Genomic DNA, 26,023 nt, shown 5'->3' with positions numbered 1-26,023 from the left:
TCTGCCTTCCCATTTCTCTAAGGCTCCCCAAATTTGAACACTCTACAGTATTTCCTTGAGGTGTGCCTTCATTCCGGTAGACCTCATGTGCTCAAAATCTTTAGGTTCAAAGTCTAATCTGTAGCTTCTTTTCAAATGTTTAGTACTTTCAATGTCTATGCCGTATTTATCCGGCAGGTTTGCCAACCTCTGATGCACTTTGCTCACTTCCTTAGTTATTTTGGGGCACAGATACCTCAATTCTGCTTCTGTCTATGACTCTAGTCTGTTTACCCCCATTGTTCCTTCCACTAGTTCCATGGCTTCTTCACCCAGTCTCACAAAATTCAGGTATTCTTCCCTTTGTGACCTCTCTGCGGTCACTTTAGTAGTAGTCTGCGGAGTGCTGAGCTTATCCAACCACTCGTTCAATTGTTGTGCTGTTAAGCTTTGCAATGAAACAGTTCCAGGCTGCACCATTGGTGTCTGTGTCGTATTTGTACTCATTGCCTGTGGGGTTAGTGTTCCCAACCCTGCTTGCCTCATTGTCTCCAAAGGAACCCCAATCGGACTAAAGTCTAACAAGGATCTAGACCTTTCGACTGTCTGTTCTCCCTGCAGGTGTCCTGTGGACCCTCCTCTTATTGCCTCTTGGGTCATTTCTCCCTGATCACATACGCCAGGCTTACCTTGCGCATACAGCGGTACTGGTGGACCAACAGTAATTGGCAATGATATAGCAGCTGGTGTCTGACCAAGTCCCAAACCCTGTGGAGCGTTAACTCCCGTAGCTTGCTTCATCATTGGTGCTGTAGCTACTGACTGCGGTCCTGCAACTGACGTGTAACTCGGAACCACCTGTTGCTGCGGCTGGGGCAGCAATTGCGGAGTTGGCTCAATCTGCACTAACTCTGATCTCGTGTATACCGGATCAGGCGGCACCATCAGACACGTAGTTGTTTCTAATACTGGAACATCAGGATAAAGCCTCTGAATCTGTGGTGGCTGCAACTGTATCTGTGTGTCTGGCGCAGTGGGTACACTGACATCATTCTGTATCAAAACTGTATCACTTGTCTGCACTGTATTTGAGATTCCCTTATTTTGTGCCGGGTCTTCAGAACTCACACTAGTCCTCTGTACGTTATCATTTATGGCATATGGTGGCGGGCGATCATATAACAACTGATTAAGAAACTCTTCATCGTCTGAATCATCTGGGTCTACCCAAGACCTCTGAGTCTCCTTCGGCTTACTATAGCCCTTGTCTATCTTACAAGTGGCTTTCTTTCCCTGTGTCTCATCTTCTTGTGTTATTGCCGGAACATTTTAAGTCTGTCAACTATTCCCCTTCTCCACATCTTGGTCTCATTATCCCATCTAGCCTCAGCTAAAGTCTTTTCTGCTCTTTTCATTCTCCTTTCAAATTTCTGCAGTCTCTGTTGTATCGCCATCAAATCCCAGATTGATAATTCCTCATACTGAGCTGGTCTCGGAGGTGGTTTTTGCACACTTAACATCATTCGCAAATTTTCCAAAATTCTTACATTAAACGTTCCGTGTTCTGGAAACGCCAAACATCCCTCCTTCTCTGTCAATTTGCACCACTGCTTTAAACAAAGACATGGCGTGACTCCCTTCTCCTCCATCACAATATAAGCTTGAGTACCCTCATGCGGTGTAGGCTCCCCCACACTCGCTGTAATGTATCTCCCCTCCAAGCACTCTTCAGAGCCTTGAAAAACTTCATTTTTACGTCTTTTATTTTTTTTAGAATTTAATCAGGAAGTGACTTTAATTCCCAGAACACTCTTCACCCACCTTTCTCAACCAATTGCCTCTCACGGACGGCTGCCAATCCGTGCGCGACTCCTCTCAGCAACTGACATATCCCAGCGCGGCTCTAATGACGTCACACTCACACACACAGCAGCTAACAAAGTCTTGCGGCTTGTCCTCCTTACACAAAACGAATGCAATATATTGGGAGCACCTTTAACAACAAAAACCCAAATTTGCCGGTTTACTACAGGAAGGGTAACACAATCGCTTCAGAACTTTACAGAGATTTCACTTGAAGCCTCGGCTGCTACTCTCTCCTTCTCAGCTCCCGCACTCGCAAGCAGAATTCGACCCGCAAATCCTACTCTCGACTTGTCAATGGTTCGTTCTAGTGCACTTTAGAACTTGCCAAATCTCCATTGAAGGTTTCACTCACACAATTCGACTCAAACTCGACTTGTCAACCACGTCCGACTGACCTTTAACCCCTTGGGTGCGGGTCACGACCGGTGGCCGACACCAGGGAGGGGGTTAATAAATCCTCAGGTGCGTCGCACCCAAGCATTTATTTATATTTTTCTCTCTCCCCTGGAGACACGGAAGCTTTTCCGTGCCTCCCAACGCCCCCCACCCGCCCCTTTGTGACGTCAGCGTGCCGTGAGGCGCGCTGACGGCACTTTGTGGATTTCCCCATCGGAGCAGGAAGCGGCCGCAACAGCCCCAAATGGCCTTCCCCACATTCGAGAAGGCCTCGTAAGAAAGGAGAGACTCTCCCCTTTCTTACGAGGCCTTCCTGAAAGTGTTTCCTGGCCCCCGATCGCAGCACAGCAGGAAACACCACTAGACAACAGGGATTTCACTGGGGGGGGCGGACCCCTCGGAAAACGGGCCGCCATTTAAAAAGAAGGTAGGTGTCCCCTGGGGGGGGTGCGATCGCAAGCGATCGCACCCCCCCCCCCCGGCAACATTTTATTTAAAAAAAAAAAATGGACAGGGGGTCGCCTTGTGGGGGCAATATTTTTTTTAGTTGTTGTAGGGTTTCCCTGGGGGCCATTTTGATATAAAACAAATATAGATCTATATATATATATATATATATATATATATAGATCTATATATATAGATATATCTATGTAGATATATCTATCTACATGGATATATCTATAGATAGATCTATATATATATATATATATATAGATCTATCTATAGATATATCTATGTAGATAGATATATATGTAGATATATATATATATATATATATATATATATATATATATATATATATATATGTGTGTGTATATATATATATATATATATATATATATATAAAAATCACTTTTGTCAATACGTGTGTGGTTTCCCTGGGGGCTGCGATCGGCCCCCAGGAAAACCAGCCCACATATAAAAGTGATCTATATATATATATATATATATATATATATATATATATATATATATATATATAATGTATATATATATATATATATATTTGCCACCAGTTGTCTTGCAGTTGCAGCTTGCGTCTTCAAAGCAATGCACATACTTCAACTGACGCATTTCAACTGTAGCTTTTAGTTCAGCAATAAAAAAGTCAAGTAAGTATTGTGATTATGTTTCTGCTACAAAAGGGTCAGACTTGTCTAGTGGCAGTTTTAGTGCCATAAAGAAGCGCAGAAGGTTTATATGCCTACTGCAAAGAGCAAATCTGTATTTTATGTAAATAGCTGAGTACATTAGTAAAGTCAGCCATTACCTGCGCTGTAATACAAATGAAATGTATGTGCGGGGTGGAGGGCGGCTATGGAAAGATGAAGGGCACTTTTGCTGGGTGGTAATGAGGGAATCCGAGGAGGAGGGAGTGGGAGCACCAATAATGATTGTTGGACTGGGCGCAGGAGGTGCTAAAGACTGTGACGAATGGTATGTGACAAGATGTTTTTGGAGTGTCTTGAAAGAACGTGCTGATTGAGGGAAGAAGCACAGGTAAGGTGGCCTCTACTGTTGCATGTATCTCACACACAACATCGATTTTGTGACTGTCTACGTAGGCTAGTGTTTTAGAGCAACAGTTTAGCCAATAGCAGAGACGGCATCTTGATGGATGACTGCTGCCGTCACTCAGGTTATAGAGGACAGCTCTGACATAGGATCAGAGACTGAGACATCAGATACCGAGACAGCATCTGACGGATAGGACAATGGCGCATACTCTGGGAGTGATTTTTCAGTCGGAGGAGTCCCATTCGATAACTCCTCTTCCAGTAAATTGTGAGGGAGGTGATGAGGACAGTCCTGCTTTCCCTTCGCAAGCACAGTCTGTGCAACGGGGTAATAGTGGGTTAGCCCAACTCAGAGAGCAGGTGAATGCGGCGTCAAGCAGAGAGAGAGAGAGTGCTCTCTTGGGAGATCCCCAATTTAGTTCAGCCCCAAATTCCACTGCCCAAATCGTATTGTAGAAACATCAAAATTATCTATCGCAAAACAAACTGGTTTTGTAAGGTAGGCACCTGTGTTTTTGGTCCTGGGTTCGGCGGCCATATAGAGAAACACACTAAACCCAAACATTTCTGGAAACTAGACATTCAGGGGAGTCCACAGAGGTGTGACTTGTGTGTATTCCCCGAAGTTTTCTTACTCAGAATACCCTGCAAAGCTGAAATGTTGAATAAAAACTCAATTTTTCTCGCATTTCTGTCACACAAACTACAGGAATATGCTGAGATCCACAAAATTCCTACCACCCAGTGATTCCTCACCTGTCCTGATAAAAACACTACCCCACTTGAGTGCCTACACCTAGTGCCTGCATCAGGAATGGATCACCCCAGGGTCAACAGCTGCCTCATGTAAGGACCAACATTGACCGTTGTGTGATCTATTCCTGTCGCGGGCACCAGGCCTACCCACACAAGTGAGGTACCATTTTCATCGGGAAACTTGGGGGAACGCTATGTGGAAGGATTGTTGGGGCTCCTCTCAGATTCCAGAACTTTCTGCCACCGAAATGTGAGGAAAAAGTGTTTTTTTAGCCACATTTTAAGGTTTGCAAAGGATTCTGGGTAACAGAACCTATTCAGAGCCCCACAAATCACCCCATCTTGGATTCCCATAGGCCTCTAGTTTTTAAAAATGCACAGGTTTTGTAGGTTTTGCTAGGTGCCGGCTGAGCTAGAGGCCAAAATCTACAGGTAGGCACTCTGCAAAAAACACCTCTGTTTTCTGTCAAAAAATGGGATGTGTCCACGTTGTGTTTTGGGGCATTTCCTGTTGCGGGCGCTAGGCCTACCCACACAAGTGAGGTATCAATTTTATCGGGAGACTTGGGGGAAAGCTGGGTTGAAGGAAATTTGTGGCTCCTCTCAGATTCCAGAACTTTATGTCACCGAAATGTGAGGAAAATGAGTTTTTTAGCCAAATTTTGAGGATTGCAAAGGAATCTGGGTAACAGAACCTCACAAGTCACCCCATTTTGGATTCCCCTAGACCTCTAGTTTTCAGAAATGCACAGGTTTGGTAGGTTTCCCTAGGTGCGGCTGAGCTAGCGGCCAAAATCTACAGGTAGGCACTCTGCAAAAAACACCTCTGTTTTCTGTAAAAAAATGGGATGTGTCCACGTTGTGTTTTGTTGCAATTCCTGTCGCGGGCGCTAGGCCTACCCACACAAGTGAGGTATCAATCTCATCGGGAGACTTGGGGGAAAGCTGGGTGGAAGGAAATTTGTGGCTCCTCTCAGATTCCAGAACTTTATGTCACCGAAATGTGAGGAAAATGTGTTTTTTAGCCAAATTTTGAGGTTTGCAAAGGAGTCTGGGTAACAGAACCTGGTCAGAGCCCCACAAGTCACCCCATCTTAGATTCCCCTAGGTCTCTAGTTTTAAAAAATGCACAGGTTTGGTAGGTTTCCCTAGGTGCCGGCTGAGCTAGAGGCCAAAATCTACAGGTAGGCACTCTGCAAAAAACACCTCTGTTTTCTGTCAAAAAATGGGATGTGTCCACGTTGTGTTTTGGGGCATTTCCTGTCGCAGGCGCTAGGCCTACCCACACAAGTGAGGTATCAATTTTATTGGGAGACTTGGGGGAAAGCTGGGTGGAAGGAAATTTGTGGCTCCTCTTAGATTTCAGAACTTTCTGTCACCGAAAGGAGAGGAAAATGTGTTTTGTTTAGCCGAATTTTGAGGTTTGCAAAGGACTCTGGGTAACAGAACCTGGTCAGAGCCCCACAAGTCACCTCATCTTGGATTCCCCTAGGTCTCTAGTTTTAAAAAATGCACAGGTTTGGTAGGTTTCCCTAGGTGCCGGCTGAGCTAGAGGCCAAAATCTACAGGTAGGCACTTTGCAAAAAACACCTCTGTTTTCTGTCAAAAAATGGGATGTGTCCACGTTGTGTTTTGGGGTATTTCCTGTCGTGGGCGCTAGGCCTACCCACACAAGTGAGGTATCAATTTTATCGGGAGACTTGGGGGAACGCTGGGTGGAAGGAAATTTGTGGCCCCTCTTAGATTCCAGAACTTTATGTCACCGAAATGTGAGGAAAATGTGTTTCTTTAGCCAAATTTTGAGGTTTGCAAATGATTCTGGGTAACAGAACCTGGTCAGAGCCCCACAAGTCACCCCATATTGGATTCCCATAGGTGTCTAGTTTTAAAAAATGCCAAGGTTTGCTATGTTTCCCTAGGTGCCGGCTGAGCTAGAGGCCAAAATCTACAGCTAGGCACTTTGCAAAAAACATGTCAGATTTCAATGTAAAAATGTGATGTGTCTATGTTGCATTTCCTGTCGTGAGCATTAGGCCTACCCACGCAAGTGAGGTACCATTTGTATCGGGAGACTTGGGGGAACACAGAATAGCAAAACGAGTGTTATTGCCCCTTTTCATTCTCTACATTTTCTCCTTCCAAATGTAAGACAGTGTGTAAAAAAGATGTCTATTTGAGAAATGGCCTGTAATTCACATGCTAGTATGGGCACCCCGGAATTCAGAGATGTGCAAATAACCACTGCTTCTCAACACCTTATCTTATGCCCATTTTGGAAATACAAAGGTTTTCTTGATACCTATTTTTCACTCTTTATATTTCAGCAAATGAATTGCTGTATACCCGGTATAGAATGAAAACCCATTGCAAGGTGCACCTCATTTATTGGCTCTGGGTACCTAGGGATCTTAATGAACCTACAAGCCTTATATATCCTCGCAACCGGAAGAGTCCAGACGGTATATTGCTTAAAAAAAATCTGACATTGCAGGAAAAAGTTACAGAGTAAAATGTGGAGAAAAATGGCTTTTATTTCAGCTCACTTTCAATATTTTTTTATTTCAGCTGTTATTTTCTGTAGGAAAACCTTGTAGGATCTACACAAATGATCCCTTGCTTAATTCAGAATTTTGTCTACTTTTTCAGAAATGTTAAGCTTTCCGGGATCCAGCATTGGTTTCACACCCATTCCTGTCACTAACTGGAAGAAGGCTGAAAGCACCAAAAATAGTAAAAATGGGGTATGTCCCAGTAAAATGCCAAAATTGTGTTGAAAAATTTGGTTTTCTGATTCAAGTCTGCCCGTTCCTGAAAGGTGGGAAGATGGTGATTTTAGCACCAGAAACCCTTTGTTGATGCCATTTTCAGTGAAAAAACCACAAGCCTTCGTCTGCAGCCCTTTTTCGCAATTTTTTTGAAAAAAACTAATTTTTCACTGTATTTTGCCTAATTTCTTGGTCTCCTCCAGGTGAAACCACAAACTGTGAGTACCATTCGAATCTCTAGGATGTTGAAAAAAAAGGACGCAAATTTGGCGTGGATAGCTTATGTGGACAAAAAGTTATGAAGGCCTAAGAGCAAACTACTCCAAATAGCCAAAAAAGGGCTCAGCATTGGGGGGGGGGGGGAAAGGCCCAGCAGCTAACAGGTTAAACCACACAAATGACAACATAAACCCAAGTGTCTCCTACACTTGTCAATATACACGGAGTCTTAGACCACGACTGGTCTGTACATCATCAACAACCACGTGGATAATTTTGAGCACAAAGCGCCACACTCACATGAAGTTCGCCGACTTCCCTACTCTCATACTGTGGAGTACGCCCACTCCTACTAAAGCAACATTACCTGACCTAAATCCATACAAACTTCACAAATCACCTGCAATATGCCTAAGCTGAGCAAGCGCAAATTCTACACCACACATGCTAGAACGCCGAGAACATACCCCAGACGCCGAGAACATACCCAACTCACTTAGGTGAGCTCCGAGATTCCGGGAAAAGTCATGGGGAATTTAGAAACGCATCATACCTCCAATTTGCAATATCTCAAAAAAACACTTTTGAACAATGGTCCTTCGTCCTAGGGCCCCAAAGGGCCTAAATCATCGCTCTGCTACCAGAACTGTTAGCGTGTCCCTTTATGACTAATTTACTCACTCTGGGACTCATTTTAGGCCAATGAATCTTTTGACCCTGAATGAAGACACCTTAGGACAAGATAACTAATCAACATGTCAATCAATATATCAATAACGTCATCAATGTTTACCATAATAAGACAATTCAGATTAGTCAAAGACATTAATAAGACTCAGAAACCACCATGACCTTGCAGTCATGAATAACCACACCAGTTTAGTACTATTATATGAAGTTTATTCCCTATTGATTACAATTCTACTAGTAAGTTTATTAGTCTCAAAACCAAGAAACACATTAACATAGTCATAATATGGCAACTCTGATAAGATTTCATCAAAGCAAGAATCACGAATATTAGAATATAGCACGAAGTCAACATAGGTGATCTTTAGCAGAGTGTCATTATCACATTATTCAACAAAGCATAGATTCAGTAATTTTGTCTATTTGCGTCTGTTTAGTGTACCCCCCATCTAACCTCGAATTAGCATTGGCATGTTGGGCTTCATGCAAAACAATTTAGAAACACCTATTTAGAAAACATCTAACTATGGTCTCTGTCAAAAGAAGCAGTTGGTACCTAGAAAGGAAAAGCAAACAGACAAATACAATTTAATTGTCATATGGTTACCCTCCGTATTGGGTCAGCATACAGATTCAATCTTCGTCTTCCGGACATCAGTCGATTCGCCATCAACCAGGAATTCAGCAAGTCGGGTAAATGGACACTTCCCTCATAAGTAGGTAAAGTGTAAACAGGCAATATAAGGGCAAGGGTGGTTTGAAGAACCAAACAGCAAAGTCTCTATGCTTTAAGTGCCTGGGTCATAGCAAAATTCACAACAGCATCTCCCCTTCTCTATCTAAATGGCTCCCCGTGTCATAAGTTTTTATCCCTTTTCTGTTGTACAGTCCCCTAAATTTTAATTGGTTGGGGTTGGCACCCCACTATCTCCCTCCAATAGGATTTCAATGACTTCATTAAAATTGTAACTCCATAACAGTTCTCACGTAGTTTATTGGTCCTTATGATTGATGTCTTCAGCGGGTAGAATGTCCCCTATGATTTCATACTCTCGTGGTCCTCTTTGCATCTTCAGTCAGTGGTTCCATTGTCTGTACCAGTTCAGGCGACCTTGTACCTGCGACTAGTCTACACTGTTGCATTCAGCAAGAATGTTTCACTAAGCAAGTCGAACTTCATGAGAACGGATCTACTACAGTTACATTCATCTTCTAGCTTTGGAAAAATACGAGTTCATGTCCTTCAGAAAGTCAGCACACTGTACGTTAGAAAAACACATTTAATATGAAACTGGGCAGCTAGGCCTCGACTCATGCTAACTAAGGCCTAATGATTTATTAGCAGAATTTTAACATATAACCTTTTATATTAGTGCAAAACCATACTTTAACATAACATTTCATCATTATTAATCAGTTTCATTAGTCATTGTATACATTGACGGACACTCCCCGTGGACACATTTCAAGCGCACATTTAGCAAAATACATTAATACATTTTCTATGCAGCATTTTTATACATTAGTTCATAAACATTTCATGTTAATTTTGAGTATAAGTGCTACGCTCTCTCACTTGTTTAGTCAATGTTGAAAGCAGATCCCTTGCTCTGCTACACATTTTTGAAGTTGTTCTCTTTCTACTGCTGTACTTTTCTTGATGCCACTTTAGATACACTCTTATGACATGTTGCAGTGTCTGGCATGTGAGTGATTGGTAAATTCATGTGCATGGCCCTTTGCCCTTTTCAGTGCATTGCTTGTGTGATAGTAATGTGAGTCCCAAGTGCAAACAAGCACACTAAAATCACTTAGGGGGTCATTACAACCCTGGCGGACGGTGTTAAAGGTGCGGTAATACCGCAAACAGGCCGGCGGACAAAAAAAGGGAATTATGACCCTGGCGGAAACCGCCAACAAAGACAGCCACTTTAACACACCGCCCGCCACGGCGGTACAGACAAGCAGCGCGGCGGTCACCGCCAACAGACAGGCGGAAGACAATGTACCGCCCACAGTATTACAACAGGCCAATCTGCCACCTTTTCCGGGGCGGATTCACTGTGGATAAAAACACGGTGGAAACAGTTACTGCAATGGGAAAACGCTCACCTGAACACATCCCACGAGGAACGAGGACTCCATGGAGCCCGAATTACACATTCTACCGGCCCTTGTATTCCTACTCATCTACAAAGACCAACACCGGCGCGGCCGAAGACAATGGTGAGTACTGCACCTACGACATGGGGAGGCACAAGTTAAGGGGACACACACGAAACACCCCCACCCTCGCATATTACAACATACACAACAATGCATCCACAAAAATCACAGTAACAACCCACAATCCCCCTGGAAGAATGCAAAGACAAAGCGAAATCTGTTCAAACATTGTAATGTAGCAATATACATGTCTGTCAAAAATATACAGATATATAATAAAATAAGTCAGAAATATATACATTATGAGAAGTAGTGCAGATATGCACATTTCAATGTCCGTGCACCACTATTCCAAAAATGCATGGGCGAGGCCCACAGTAGATACCTGTCCACAATCGGAGAGAACACTGCGGGGCATCAGATAGAAATACTACAGAAACCTCAGGGGGAAGGGAAGGGGGGCACCTCAGCCGGATGACTGCAAAGCCAGATCCATGATGGGGCTCCATGCCCATTGATGTATCCTGGGGAGTGCAAAGCCACAGTCTCTCAAGTCCATACAGTGGGTGGCTTGCCCACTGGACCATCCTGGGAGTGCAAAGCCACAGTCTCTCAAGTCTATACAGTGGGTGGCTTGCCCACTGGACCATCCTGGGGAGTGCAAAGCCACAGTCTCTCAAGTCTCTACAGTGGGTGGGTTGCCCACTGTACCATCCTGGGGAGTGCAAAGCCACAGACTCTCAAGTCTCTACAGTGGGTGGGTTGCCCACTGTTCCATCCTGGGGAGTGCAAAGCCACAGTCTCTCAAGTCTATACAGTGGGTGGCTTGCCCACTGTTACATCCTGGGGAGTGCAAAGGCACAATTTCGCAAGTAGATAACAGCCGCCACTGGCTCTGGAGGGGGACTGGTGCCCAGACTGGATTAGTCTCCCCGTGAAAGTTCCTGTCCCGTCACTGTCCCAGCTGCACATGGGATAACGATGCTTGATGTGGCGGTCTTATCATTCTTACCCGGTGCATGCCCTGTTCAGCGGTGCTTTGCCTTGGCGGTCTCTGGACTGTTCAGCGGTGCTTTGCCATGGCGGTTCTGGACTGTTCAGCGGTGCTTTGCCATGGTGGTCACTGGACTGTTCAGCTGTGTTTTGCCATGGCGGTTCTGGACTGTTCAGCGGTGCTTTGCCATGGCGGTTCTGGAACGGGCATTGGTGTGTGGCATGACGTTCCCTGGACTGGGCATTGGTGTGTGGCATGACGTTCCCTAGACTGGGCATTGGTGTGTGGCATGACTGCAAAGCCAGATCCATGATGGGGCTCCATGCCCATTGATGTATCCTGGGGAGTGCAAAGCCACAGTCTCTCAAGTCCATACAGTGGGTGGCTTGCCCACTGGACCATCCTGGGAGTGCAAAGCCACAGTCTCTCAAGTCTATACAGTGGGTGGCTTGCCCACTGGACCATCCTGGGGAGTGCAAAGCCACAGTCTCTCAAGTCTCTACAGTGGGTGGGTTGCCCACTGTACCATCCTGGGGAGTGCAAAGCCACAGACTCTCAAGTCTCTACAGTGGGTGGGTTGCCCACTGTTCCATCCTGGGGAGTGCAAAGCCACAGTCTCTCAAGTCTATACAGTGGGTGGCTTGCCCACTGTTACATCCTGGGGAGTGCAAAGGCACAATTTCGCAAGTAGATAACAGCCGCCACTGGCTCTGGAGGGGGACTGGTGCCCAGACTGGATTAGTCTCCCCGTGAAAGTTCCTGTCCCGTCACTGTCCCAGCTGCACATGGGATAACGATGCTTGATGTGGCGGTCTTATCATTCTTACCCGGTGCATGCCCTGTTCAGCGGTGCTTTGCCTTGGCGGTCTCTGGACTGTTCAGCGGTGCTTTGCCATGGCGGTTCTGGACTGTTCAGCGGTGCTTTGCCATGGTGGTCACTGGACTGTTCAGCTGTGTTTTGCCATGGCGGTTCTGGACTGTTCAGCGGTGCTTTGCCATGGCGGTTCTGGAACGGGCATTGGTGTGTGGCATGACGTTCCCTGGACTGGGCATTGGTGTGTGGCATGACGTTCCCTAGACTGGGCATTGGTGTGTGGCATGACGTTCCCTCATAGCCCACCTGGGCTGTGGCAGTCGGGGCCCTACTGGGGACTGACTCCGGCGGTGGTCTCCTAACCAGTGACGATACTTGGGCCCTCATGGGCACTGACTCCGGCGGTGGTCTCCTGACCATTGACGATACTTGGGCCCTCCTCGGCACTGACTCCAGCGGTGGCGGTGAACTCCTGACCAGTGACGATACTTGGGCCCTCCTGGGCAATGACTCTGGCGGTGGCAGTGGTCTCCTGACCAGTGACGATACTTGGGCCCTTCTGGGCAATGACTCCGGCGGTGGTCTCCTGACCAGTGACGATACTTGGGCCCTCCTGGGCAATGACTCCGGTGGTGGTCTCCTGACCAGTGACGATACTTGGGCCCTCCTGGGCACTGACTCTGGCGGTGGCGGTGGTCTCCTGACCAGTGACGATACTTGGGCCCTCCTGGGCAATGACTCCGGTGGTGGCGGTGGTCTCCTGACCAGTGACGATACTTGGGCCCTCCTGGGCACTGACACTGGCGGTGGTCTCTGGACCAGTCACGAGGTCAGTGCTGGTAGTGGCGTCTGGACCGCCGGGAAGGATGCCGCCCTTCTCCGCCGTGATACTCACAACAGGCTGGGCAGACTTCCTCTGGCCCTTCCCCACCTTTGGTAGAGTCACAGCTGACTCTCCAATCCCCTTGGGACCCCTGTGAGTTGTTTTCCCTCCAGGAGTCTTCACACGGTCCCGTCGTCCACTTTCCAATTTCAGAGCCTTTACAGGGGGTGGGCTGCCAGTGCCTTGGCTCCGGGTCATACTGCCTGCCCTGGTGGCCAGTGCACTCCACACACGTTGAACAGGCACCACTGGTATTGGAGGCTTTTTGGCTGAGGCGCTACGACGGGACTGATGAATTGGAGGGGGGGTGGGGTCAAAAAGGTCAACTTTACAGAGGGACAGTTTCTGACAAACACTGGGATGGGTAGTTGGAGGGGGCCTGGGAGTGGAGGAAGAGGAGGTGGTTGTAGGAGGTGTCACTTTAGGTGTTTTGGGTGCAGGTGCAGGTACTGGAGGCTGTCGTGAGGTGGATGGATGTTGGGTGTGTGGGTGCTTGCGTTTGTGTACTTTGGGAGGGGGCGTCACAGGCACACTGGGAGAGGACACAGGGGACGTGTAAATGGCAGTGGAGGTGGTGAGTGCAGGAGAGCGGGAAGTGGTGCTGGGTGTTCTGTTGCGAGTCCTGGTGCCTGTAGATGTAGTGCATGCAGGTGTGTGTGTAGACGAGACTGGGAGGGAGGACGGAGAAGAGGAGGAGGGGGACACAGTGGAGGCAGTGGATGTTGCTGTGTCTGTATGTGTGTGATGCTTGCGTGAGTGCCTGTGGGTTGTGTGGTGCCTATGTTTGCTTGAGCTACCTGTGTGTGTTGACTTGTGTGCATGCTGGTCTGTAGGTGTGCTTGGGATGAGCTGGGGTACAGGGGATTGGGTCTGGGTGGAGGAGGTTGGAGGGGGGAGGCTAGACACAGGGACAATGGCTGCCATCAGTGCTGAGGCCAGAGATTGCAGGGTTCGCTGAAGGACAGCCTGACCAGAATGAATGCCCTCCAGGAATGCATTACCGTGTTGCAACTCTCTTTCTACACCCTGGATGGCATTCACGATGGTAGACTGCCCAACAGTGAGTGACCTGAGGAGGTCAATGGCCTCCTCACTGAGGGCAGCAGGGGTGACTGGGGCAGGGCCTGAGGTGCCTGGAGAGAAGGTGATGCCCACCCTCCTGGGTGAGCGGGCACGGGGCGAACGCTGAGGGGCTGCTGGGAGGGCAGTGCTGGTAGGGGAGGTGGCGGCTGTACCTGTAGAAGTGGGGCGCACAGATGGTGCCGCCACCACAAGGGAGCTCCCATCGGCGGACGAGTCTGTGTCGCTGCTTGGTGATCCGTTGGCCGACGTGAAGCTCCCCTCGCCCTCCGTCCCACTGGTGCATTCTGAGTCCGTGGTGTGGCCCTCCATGGCCATGTGGGATGCAGCTCCCTCGTGCTCCGGTGCCACTGGACCTCCACCTGATGATGCTGATGCACATAAGAACAGCGAAAGCACAAAAAGGGGGGGGAGACAGAAGAAGAACAGGTTGAGTGCATGGCATACCGCTACTGTTGGCAGACAAGATAGACACAGCAGCCCCCTGCACTACGCCGTGCTCCTGACCTCTGCAAATGCAATTCCTGGGATATGGCCTACATGGCTATGGTGGACATCTGCACACATGGATGCCACAGGGGCATATATACATGTACTTGGCACTCTACTGCAGTGGTGTAGAGTGCCACATGGCCTGCATTACAGAGGGGCCTAGTCTACGTATTTCTGGCTGGCCTAGGTACACCCACAGGCCTCCTCCTCCACCCAGACCCCTCCACTGCGCGCAATTCCGCAGAATGAGAGTGTACTCACCCCCTTGTGTCTGCTGTGATGCCCTCAATCGCCCATCCAACTCAGGGTAGGCCACCGCCAGGATCCGGACCATCAGGGGGGTCATGGTGCGACGGGCACCCCTCCCACGTTGGGAGGCCATCCCCAGCTGACCCTCCGCCGTCTTCTTGCTGCAGCGGTGAATGTCCTCCCATCTTTTCCGGCAGTGGGTGCCGCGTCTCTGGTGGGCTCCCAGGGTCCGGATGTCCTTGGCGATGGCACGCCAAATGTCCCTCTTCTGGTGGGCGCTGACCTATATGACATGCACAAGGGAAGACGAAAAGTCATTACCAACTGCACCGTCGATGTGAGTGGCCCCCTCCCTACTCTAGCCATGTGGCCCATTCATTCACATGCATTAATGTTCCCTGAACTCTGCCCCCTTCCCTCTTACAACAAGCCCTCTCCACCCAGGCCTAGCCCACACAACGTGCTCCCTGTGTACTAACCTGTTGGTCTGGAGGACCGTAAAGTAGCGTGTACTGGGGGAGGACCCCGTCTACCAGTTTCTCCAACTCCTGAGCAGTGAAGGTAGGGGCCCTGTCCCCAGACGCAGCAGCCATCGTCGCTTCCAGACCGAGGTCACAGCAGCACTTGCAGTGTAGGTCCTCTCCTGTCGAAGATCAGGTATCTAGTGATTGAACAGATAGAAAATGGCGGTCACGACCGGGGCGGTGACGTCAGCGGTGGTGCGTATCATCACCACCGGCGCACCTGTTCATTGGCTCCTGGGACCCATAGAGTCCTATGTTAACCAATGCAGCATTGCGCTGCGGTCTACGACCGCCTACCGCGACAGTGTGCAACGCCAGCGCAGTTACCCCACAATCCCATTGTCCCAGTTTAGAGGTCAGGCAGCCGTCATTTCAGGGGCCCACATGGCTTCATTTACTTCTGCATCACACATAGCTAGGCCTACACTCAACACACATACAGGAAGGGTTTTGTGTTTGGTGTAGTCTTCTGTGTAACTGTGGGTACATACCTGGAGGAAAATTGACTTTATCGTCGCTGTTGTCCTTCATAGGCGCCGTCAGCTGGGACATGTGAGAAGATGGCGGAATCCTCCGGTGTACCGACCGCTGGTGGACCTGTTGACAATGGAAGAGCGACATGTAATCGTTACCTACAGGTTTGATCGTGCCACAATCCAGGAACTATGTACCCAGTTGGAGCCAGACCTGATGTCACCAATCCGCCATCCCACTGGAATCCCCCCTGACGTGCAGGTGCTGTCAGTGCTCCATTTCCTTGCAAGTGGGTCATTTCAGACAACAGTGGCCATGGCATCAGGGATGTCCCAGCCTATGTTTTCCAACGTGTTGTCCAGAGTGTTGTCTGCCCTGCTGAAACACGTAAGGAGATACATCATTTTCCCTGAGGTCGAAGATTTGCCTACAGTTAAAGGTGACTTCTATGCCCTTGGACATATCCCCAACGTCATAGGTGCCATTGATGGGACCCATGTAGCTCTGGTCCCCCCCCACAGGAGTGAACAGGTGTACAGGAACAGGAAGAGTTATCACTCCATGAATGTACAAATGGCCTGTTTGGCAGACCAGTGCATCTCCCAGGTTAATGCTATGTTCCCTGGCTCAGTGCATGACGCATACATTCTGCGGAATAGCAGCATCCCTGATATGATGGGTCAACTCCAGAGGCACCGTGTATGGCTATTAGGGGACTCTGGTTACCCCAACCTTTCCTGGCTATTGACCCCAGTGAAGAATCCCAGGACCAGGGCAGAGGAACGCTACATTGAGGCCCATGGGCGGACTAGGAGGGTGATCGAATGCACCTTTGGCCTCCTTAAGGCCAGGTTCAGGTGCCTCCATATGACAGGTGGTTCCCTATTCTACTCACCGAAGAAGGTGTGCCAGATCATCATCGCCTGCTCGATGCTTCATAATTTGGCTTTGCGACGCCAGGTGCCTTTTCTGCAGTAGGATGGTCCAGATGACGGTGTTGTGGCAGCTGTGGAGCCTGTGGAGCCAGTGGACAGTGATGAGGAGGAAGCTGAGGAAGAAGACAACGACAACAGGGAGTCAGTCATACAGCAATATTTCCAGTGACACACAGGTGAGAACATTTTCATTTTTACCATTACATTCACTGTCACACGTCTTCCTCTATCCTGTGTGTAATTTAATGGGATTATTTGGTAATTGAGTTGTTTCTTTCTATTGCGGTTTCACAGGTGTCAACGTGTGTCATCTACTTGCATCCTTCAAGGACTTGTGATGTGTGACATTGGTATGTTGCCTTTACATCTCACAACGCATTTTGACACTGTCATAGATATTACATTTTAACAAATCAAAGACTGACTCCAGATTGTTTTGTGTGTTCAAGGGTGTTTATTGAAGTGCTCAGAAATGGGAGGGGGTGGCAAAATGGTGATGGGTGATGGCGGAGTAATGTCCATGGCAGAGTCCAGTCTATTAGTCTCACAGGTGCACTGCCCATATGGGCATAGGAAGTGGAGCTCGGGCAGTTCAAGTATGGACAGGGTAACTAAGTGGGACACTGGGGGGACAATCAGGGTGGTCTCATTTCCTGGCGGGGGTCTTGCCATCTTGCTCTGTCCTGTTCCTGGATCTCAGGGACCGCTTGCGTGGTGGTTGTCTGTCTGCAGTGGGTGGGGTGCTGGTGTGGTGGTCCTGTGGCGGGGCGTCCTGTCCACTAGCGCCGGCAGAGGTGGTGGGCAGTTCATCGTCCTGGCTAGTGTCAGGGGCCCCTCGGAGTGCCACGGTGTCCCTCAGGGTCTGCTTGTCCTTCAGTACCCCTACGATGGTGCCCAAGGCGGAGCTGATGGTCCTGAGCTCCTCCCTGAACTCCAAATACTGTTCTTCCTGCAGGCGCTGGGTCTCCTGAAACTTGACCAGGACCATCGCCATCGTCTCCTGGGAGTGGTGGTATGCTCCCATGATGGAGGTGAGGGCCTCGTGGAGAGTGGGTTCCCTTTGCATGTCCGCCCCCTGTCGCACAGCAGCCCTCCCAGTTCCCCTGTGTTCCTGTCCCTCCGTCCCCTGGACTGTGTGCCCACTGCCCCCAGGTCCCTGTTGTTGTTGGGGTGGTGGGTTATCCTGGGTTCCCTGTAGTGGTGGACACACCGCTGATTGACCTGTCCTGGGTACGGAGGTTTGGGCCCGCTGGGTGGGTGCTGTGCTGGTGTTACCAGAGGGTGGAAGGTCAGTGTTGGGCTGTGCCTGTGCAAGGGGAACCGACTGCTCCGAGGCCCACGATGGTCCAGGCTGGTCATCAGGATCCAGTAGGGCAGAGCTGCTATTGTCACTGTGGGCCTCTTCTGGGGGTGGAGTGGTGTTGTCTGGACCCTCTGGTGTGGTGATGGTCCTTTGTGTTCCTGCAGGGGCATAAGAGCATGATTATTGCATGTGTGTGTGTGATGGTGTGCAATGGGTGGGTGTCTGTGTACCCCAGTGCAAGCATTCCTGTGTGGGGGCTTGTGTGATGATGGTTAGGTGGTTGTTCTGGGTATGTGCAGTGGGCATGCTTAGGTGATAGGTGTCCATGCTTAGTTGTGTCATGCAGGGCTTGGTGTTGGGATGTGTAGTTTGTGTTATGAATGCATTAGTGAGGAGTTGGGGTGATAGTGGAGGGTGTGAGGGTGGGGGTGTGTGGTAGCATGCAGGTAGGGAGGGGGATATGATAGTTAAGATTTGACTTAGCAGTGTCCCATCCTCCACCGACTCCTCCGAGGCCCTCAGGATGCATGATGGTCAAGACTTGCTCCTCCCATGTTGTTAGTTGTGGGGGAGGAGGTGGGGGTCCGCCGCCAGTCCGCTGAACCGCGATGTTGTGCCTGGAGACCGTTGAACGCACCTTCCCCCGTAGGTCATTCCACCTCTTCCTGATGTCCTCCCTATTTCTTGGGTGCTGTCCCACAGCGTTGACCCTGTCGACTATTCTTCGCCATAGCTCCATCTTCCTGGCTATGGATGTGTGCTGCACCTGTGAGCCAAATAGCTGTGGCTCTACCCGGACAATTTCCTCCACCATGACCCGGAGCTCCTCCTCGGAAAAGCGGGGGTGTCTTTGGCGTGCCATGGGGTGGAGTGTGTGATGTGTGGGGCGGTGTGAGTGTTGATGTGTGTGGTGAGGTGTAATGGTGTGTGGTGTTTTGTGCGTGGATGTTGTGTGGGTGATGGTGTTGTGTGCCTCTGTATGGTGGGGTTGTCTTTGCTGTGCTGTCTATCTGGCCTTCGTCCATGAATTGTGGTCATAGGGGTTTGTGGGTGATGTGGGTGTGTGTTTTATATTGTATTGGGTGTGTGGGAGTGTTGTTTGTATGTGTATCAGGTGTGTGTATTTTGAATTGTCCAATGTGGCGGTTTTTTGGAGATGTGTGTGTATTTTGAGCGCGGCGGTGTGTACTGCCAATGGAATACCGCGGTTGAAAGACCGCCACGTGGATTTGTGGGTCGTAATAGCATGGGCGTGTTTCTGTTGGCGTGGAGGTGGAGGATTTGTTTTCGCCAGTTTAACACTGACCTTTGGTGTGGCAGACTTGTGTGGGTGTCTGAATTTCAGCGGATTCCGAGATGTGGGTCATAATAGCTGTGGCGGAATTCCGCGGCCGCGGCGGTGTATTGGCGGTCTTCTGCACGGCGGTAAGCGCCTTTTTCCGCCAATGTTGTAATGACCCCCTTAATACTGTCTTCCTAGCAAGGGCTCTGAATGCCATGTGCCAGCATTGTAGAGACCTAATAAGAATAGGTATGCTGCTAGATGTCTGGATGCAAACTGTTCTATGCTTCTGAACTGCCATGCCTTCTACTTTTATCATCTGAGGGAAGTTCTTCTAGCTGGGCCCTTGAGTCACACAGGTGATAGCACAGGTAGCTCAGAAGATCTTTCCGGAGACTGATAATTTAGAACTGTACTCAAGGTGGGGTAGCAGAAACCTTGCTAGTCCACTTGTTGTTCACCAATTTCCACAATTAAAAGTTTTGCTTGAGTTTCTAATATGTTTTCAAGACTTTTAGCTTGAGCAAAATATATTTTTGTTAGGAGAGCATGGTAATCCGAGGATGCTGCTTTGGGCTCCAAAAGCAAGAGGACACCAAACTGACCTTAAACAACTTGGTGGCACCATCATTCAGCGACGTTGAAAGCAAATTTTCAGTTGCCTAAGATTCTTAAAACTCCTGCACAAGGTAGTCGTTTCAATCTTACGTACATGGCCACATAGACAGCCATGTACACAAATATGTTGGATTGAAATTGAATATAGGAGTATTCAAATAACACAATGCTTTTAGGATAATAGATCTACACAAAATAAAAGATAAGTAAAATGGAGAAATTTTGATGGTTCACTAAATTGATTCAAAGAAGAACCTCTTGTGAAGAAAGTTAGCAGAAGAGGAAGAACTAATGAGGAAGAGAAAGACAGTAAAATTGTCAAAGAGAGAAACAAGGATTGAAAAGAACATGCAAGACTCAGATAAAGAGAGCAGTGAGTGTAAGGTGGTGGAAGCAAGAGGCAGGAGTGAAACCAAGACTGGGATGTCTTGGTGTTTGCCAGTGCTGGTAGTGGGCAGTATTGGGGCGGGCTACTAAGAAAACAAGCACTGGCAAAGCCAATAGGTTTTGCATATGCAAAATATATTGGCCTCGTCAGTATTGTTTTGTAAGGTATGTTGCACAGTGTGAGGAGGGCAGATGTATTTAAATTTTGTGTTAGAAAAATATAACATCTTACAGCCTTTCCTTTCACACGTCATGTATTCATTCAAGATTATCACATAGTTCATTTTACAAAAACTCTCACTTTGCAGCCAGTAAATGAAATGTAAACACCAATCTCCGTGCCCAACAAGTAAGCACAAATTTAGAAATGGCCTGACATTGGACCTCTTGCTTTGAAGGCACCCTAAATGGAGGAGCGTGACAAAATCCATGAACAGAGGAGTAAATTAAAAGCAAACAAAAGGGCTGCATGGGAGCTCCAGTGGAAGATCATACTTATTTTTTTGATTTTCAGTTCATAAATAGACCTTGTGTTAAGTATGGAAGATACTTACACCATCCGACTGTTTAAAAAGAAGCTCCCAATGTTTCTATTCTCTGATTTTGAAATAAGGCTCGATTGTCAGCAGCCCACCTCCCATATATGATGTAGTGGATATTTGGCTTCTGCAGTATCACAGTTATTAAAGTCTGCTGGCCACCCCTTTATGGCAAATCACCTAATTAGCACATAACTGCCTCAACTACACTTCAGGCCACATGGAACAAAATTAAAGCACAACCTGTACCGACAATAAAACATCATCTTTGTCCACATTTACAGTAAGGCTGGTTGCATGTTGGCTCTAAAATGAAGTTGGGGAAGTCATCTGTTTTCTGCCTGATTATCAGTGTTTTGTTGTGTTTCTCAGTGCACACACACTGCATGGCCACTATTTCTCACTACACTGAAATGCACCATTGCTTGAAAAACATGCCCGCCTCAAGAACATGACTGATCACAGGGAGCAGCTTTAATTAGGATAACAAACTCCTGGTGCAGGCTCGAGCAACCCATGGGCCTGTCTGCTGAGTAGCCTCATGCGGGGCTATAACTCAAATGGCACGTTTACCAATCTAGTTCACAGCACAGGGTCTCTCTAGAATACGATAGCAAACAGAAGTAAAAAAACAGCCCAGTGTGGCAGGAGGGTGGGAGTGCAGATGGTGTTCTCGCTCAGTAAATGGAAAAAAAAAGCACTTGCAGAGTGAAGTAGCAAGTGGACAGACACTGACCAATAGCCAGTGGCCAGTGACCGGAAGGAGTACTTGGTCCAGGCTCCAAATGACAGCACTGACAGCAAAGCAAAGCAGAAAGTAAAAGCTGGTGACATGCTGGCCAATCAGAAACTCGTAAAGGAGAGCGACGTTGGAATAAACCTCTGGTACGTTCAGGTAAGTGACGGGTGAGCTCTAAGACCCCCCCCTTTAAGATTATTTTTACTCACAACAGATTTTGCAAGCACAGACTGCAAGCATGGTCGTGCAGGCAAAACCTAAACATGGAGCCCTGGACCTTTTTTCCACAAATGCAGCACTTGGTAAGCTCCAAAATCACTTTTCAAAATACAATTACAAGACTTGATATGGATTATGAAAAAAATTTGAAATATTACACATGGACTACTGTCAATATTGTCTTTGGATGTTACCAGAAAAGCCCACTGACTATGAGCATAACAGCAATAGTCATGTTATCAATTCAAATGGCAATGAATTTGGAATATGCTTTATCCAAACAAAATTCAATTGTAGTTATAATGGAGGCTGCTATAATTATGTGGCAATCGGGGACCAATTTATGTCGTAGGTTGACTGAATTGTGTGTCAAGAAAGGTAAATTATGCAGCACTTTCTGTGGCTAAATTATTTCCTTATTTTGCATTTCGGACATACATTAGTTTTGTCTTGACAAATGTTTATTTAAGTGTACCATTGTAACACCTACCTGTGAACAGCAATTGTACGGTTTGTGGTCTGCTCATAGTTGTGCTCCCGCACACAAGAGAAATGCAGTGGTGCAGCCACCAGCATTATCTCCTCTACCCTGTTTTCCTTCTGAACTTGCGGTTTTGGGTTCCTGCAAGGCGAATACATTCAGTGATGCGATCACCCTCTTTCACCACTCATCTCACAGGTTACAGAACCCTGCAAGCAGGGGCTTTGGCGTATGTGGTGACCCACAGTAACTACTCTTCAGCTGTGGATGGACTCCTGAAATCAGAGGCTATTCAGCACTGTGAGTGGCCCGCATTAACTACTATGCTTGCAGAGATGGGATCCCATGAGCAGAGTCTACTCAACTGTGCAGTCACATGCTTTTCTTATTCTGCTTCTTGGGATGTGGTCTCGCAAGCAAGATTATTTTTGCAGTGTAGTGGCCTGCTTTTCCTAGTCCCTTCCTGAGATGGGGTTCACTAGCACAGCACAGTGATTTAGAATTAGGATGACTCACTTTGTGATGTGGTCTGCCAGTGCTCCTCCTCTTTTCCAGGGCCATATTTCAAAGCTTTGCAAGGGCTGTTGAAACCTGTTTTTAGGTGGGGTATTTTGTCTCTACTCTTTTGTGGTATTATTGGTCCGAAGTATTTAAATATAGAGTGAGAAGGCCTCTCCCTCACTGTCCTCTTCACATTCCTTCTTCAGAATAATATTTTTCAGTGTCCTCTACTACTTTAGTTTCCTGTTGGGAGCCCCCTGAATACGATAAAGAGAAAGACCTATTTTCTGTGGAATTGTCTGCTCACAGGGGAATGTATATTCAGAAGGAGGACATAAAATCAAGCACTGACTATTTGTCATTTAACCGGCAGCTTCCATTATAGGTAGAGCACCCTGGTGCATACTTTAACTGGTCACATACCTTTTCTTCTAAGGGTTCCTATTATACTGTAGTTGTGAATCTCTAGAAAAGGGAATGGAAAGATTCTGGGAGAGTGTTGGTTCCAAGATTTATGAGTAGACTCTATCCATTGCCGAAGGGAGAGACTGGTGTACCGCAGACACTTTGGGTATGCCCTCTCCCGGCCAATCTAACTGGAATGTTCTCTCTTCTTTCCAAGAATGTACCTCTCTCTGATCCATTGGACAAAAAGATTGTAGGTCTGACAGAGGTCTCAGTTTAGCAAAGAGATCTCAAGTTCATGCTTTATAAACATCTCAGTCAGTTGTCAAAGATTTCCAGTCCTTGTTTGCTACTATTTAGAAGGACAAAGACTTCTCCCACCATCTAGCTAAAATAGATTCTAATTAAATGTTTGATATCATAAGAGCATCAGCTATGGTTTCTGCTGGGTCAGTAGCCACAGGGTGGCATCATCATCTTTGTACTTGGAAGGTTGAAACTACGCAGAAAAGTTGTCTTCTCAGAAAACCGTATTCAGGCAATAGACTTTTTGAGGAGGTATTGAGAGAGGTCCTTAGAAAGTCATTTAAATCTCAAAATCAAGCTCCACCATTTTACTACAAGCAGACATTTTCTGGAAGTGTGAGAAAGAGGAACGAAAATGATAAGACAAGATCTGACTTCTTTCGCACTAGAGCAAAATGTCAGCCTTGAAGTGCACAATCCAGTTCTTACTGTCATCAGTCAGATTGCAGAGGTGCACAAAAGCTGGGCTCCTTAGTAATCCAGACTTCCAGAGATTCCGTGTGAGGACTTCTCCTTCAGTTCAAGCAGCAGTGGAGAGAGTTAGTCTCAGCCATGTGGTCATTCCTGTAATCTTGAAGGGGAACTTTCTAACCAAATTAAATCTCACAGGATGCCTATCTGCAGATACTAATTATCATAAAAACCTAATTTTTGCCATATATAATCACCAGGGGCAGTGGCAGTTTGAGGTCAAAACGCTTGGCCTCTAAATGTCCCCTGGAGTGTTCATGAAGGTTCTAGCCCTTATCCTTGGATTCTTACGCTCTCAAGGATTATGATTCAGCTGGGACAATCTGTTGATACAGGCTGCATCTTCCCCTGAAACAGTCAAAGACAATGCCCACTAATTTATTGACTTTCATATTCCTTATAAACTAGTCAAAATCCCTTCTGGCTGTATCCCAGAAACTAGAGTACAGAGGTGCACTCTTCAACACCTCTGTTAGATGCGTTTTTCTGCCCGAAAACAGAAGGAGGACGCTGCAGAATCATCTGACAGCTCTTTGATCCAGAACCAAAGCCCTGGTGAGGCAATGGCTGCAAGTCTGGAGAGTTATAGTACACTTTTCCTTTACTCTCTCCAGATTGTTTGCGGTGCAGTCAATTCTGTCTGGTCTGGGCTTGATCTTTATTATTCTTTCTTTCTTTCTACACAGCAACCTTGGCCATTATCCCATGGGCTCTCTATCTTCTGGAGGATTTGGTCCTTCTTAGTCCCCTATATTGAGTGCCACAGCAGAGCAACTACAAACACCTGATTCTAGTGTCTCAACCTATACAGGGCTTGATGCAGTGGTGGCAAGAACCCCCTTTTCTAAATCAGGGTTCATTGTTTGCCTATCCCAATATTCTAGCTTTAAAACAGATGTCAGTGCTTGGGGTTGGGTGTCCTGGGCAAACTATCGATACATGGTTGCTGAGAGACATCAGGGAAGGGGAGGTCATCCAACTGGAGAGAACAGTTGGTGGTTTGGAGGACAACTCAAGGTTTCTCTCACCAATTGGAGGGAATCAACAACAGAGTCGCCATGCCCTACATTAATCAGCAATATGGGGCAGGCTCTATTTGCCTCTATCAGATAGTCTGTCAGATTTGAGTATGGAACGAATCTAATCTGTCACACCTTAAAGCAGTACATATCAAAAGGGCCCCTACATTTGCAGGTGGACTATCTAAAGAGTGATTTTCCACGCTCCCAGGAATTTATGCTGAGCCTAATAGTCTTTTGGCAGATATGACAGAGATGGGGGCACTTCTTGAATAGATCTACTAGTGACCACCAAGAACACCCAGCTCCTGAGCTTCCTTTCGTTGTTTTAGGAATCCCAGTCAGCAGGCGTGGATGCTCTCTCCAGCCCTTGGGCGGAAGGGCTGCTTTATGCATTTCTACTGGTTCTTCTGATTTCAAGGCTGCTAGCAAGATTACAGAGAATAGGCAGAGATAATAGTGGTCTTTCCATACTGGAAAATAATCTCTATTCCTTAAATTGACTTATTGGCGAAACAAGATTCACATTATTTATAAAATACTTGTGAGTGTTAACATGAATTAAGCATTGTCACTAAACCACAGATGTAGCATATATCAAAATTCAAGTGCAAGAGGATGCTAAAAGTACAATTAAATGTAGACAAGTTTATCATAAGAAAATCCCAAAAAGAAAAGAGACTCTATAAAGAAACGAAAGTACGGTTTTAATGAAAAGTTGCATTGATTACATAAGTAACAGCATCGTTTATAGTGTGAAAAAGGCTACAAAGGCTGTTGGGACAGACCGCCATCAGGGATCAAGGCGTATTCCCCCTCTGACAATCGCTCTCATCTGGTTCCAAAAAACACAAATACTAATCTGAGGAATAACAAAGTCTCCTGCTACTAGATAGATACTTGTCTGATGTCTGACTCCTTCACATTTGGCCAGGAAGAAGTTGTGTACTC

The sequence above is a fragment of the Pleurodeles waltl genome, chromosome 7 (genome assembly GCF_031143425.1).
Source record: "Pleurodeles waltl isolate 20211129_DDA chromosome 7, aPleWal1.hap1.20221129, whole genome shotgun sequence".
Taxonomy (NCBI): Eukaryota; Metazoa; Chordata; class Amphibia; order Caudata; family Salamandridae; genus Pleurodeles; species Pleurodeles waltl.
This window is presented reverse-complemented; position numbering follows the sequence as displayed.